The sequence below is a fragment of the Anabrus simplex genome, chromosome 5, assembly GCF_040414725.1.
Source record: "Anabrus simplex isolate iqAnaSimp1 chromosome 5, ASM4041472v1, whole genome shotgun sequence".
NCBI classification, from domain to species: Eukaryota; Metazoa; Arthropoda; class Insecta; order Orthoptera; family Tettigoniidae; genus Anabrus; species Anabrus simplex.
Window position 1 is genome coordinate 188,624,646 of NC_090269.1, and position 935 is coordinate 188,625,580.

At 44.8% G+C, this 935-nt stretch overlaps 1 non-coding gene across 1 annotated transcript; it reads right to left on the reverse strand.

Moving 5' to 3' along the window:
• Window positions 1-580: 580 nt before the first annotated feature.
• TRNAK-UUU (transfer RNA lysine (anticodon UUU)) lies at window positions 581-653 on the reverse strand. Its single transcript has one exon. It is a non-coding gene; the product is annotated as a tRNA-Lys (tRNA).
• Window positions 654-935: the final 282 nt, after the last annotated feature.

Genomic DNA, 935 nt, shown 5'->3' on the forward strand with positions numbered 1-935 from the left:
CTTCCTTCCCTCTCCCTTGTCTATACCTTCCAATCTTCACAACCCCCCCCCCCCCACAAGGCCCCTGTTCAGCATAGCAGGTGAAGCCGCCTGGGAGAAGTACTGGTCCTTTTCCACAGTTGTATCCACTGACCGAAAGTCCCACGCTCCAGGACACTGCCCTTGAGGCGGTAGAGGTGGGATCCATCTCTGAATCCGAGGGAAAAACCAACCCTGCATTAAGAAAGAAAGAAAGAAAGAAAGAAAGAAAGAAAGAAAGAGAAAGAAAGAAAGAAAAAAGGTAATTATTTGTATTTGAAATGAGAGTACCTACCAAATCTAATGAGAAAATATATTAACCTACTTAGTGTTAAGAGCGTAACTGGCGGCCCTACAGACCCTACGGCGACTGGGGTGTGGGGTGATGGAAGTCCAGGGGCCGCACAGAGGCGAGTTCCTATGTCATGATTAGAATTTCGTAGCTATATTGCTAGTTTACAAAAATTATACTTATATTCAGTTCTCTCTAATAATATAAACCAAGTGTCTAAAGTGGCTCATCATCAGGAATAAGAGGTTTTCTATGCAAGATAAAAATTGCCGCCCGAACAGGGACTTGAACCCTGAACCCTTAGGTTAAAAGCCTAATGCTCTACCGACTGAGCTATCCGGGCTCTACAGTGTCATAGGATTTCAGACCCTTAAATCTATACACGATTGAGGATGGTGTGCAGGAACAACGTGTTGTTTATTATTTCGATTGTTTTCAACAAATATGTTCTTTTTAACATTAAGCATAACGTTCTTCTTCTTCTTCTTAATCAGTTTACCCTCCAGGGTTGGTTTTTCCCTCGGGCTCGGCGAGGGATCTCACCTCTACCGCCTCATGGGCAGTGTCCTTGAGCGTGAGACATTGGGTCGGGGGATACAACTGGGAAGAATGACCAGAACCTCGC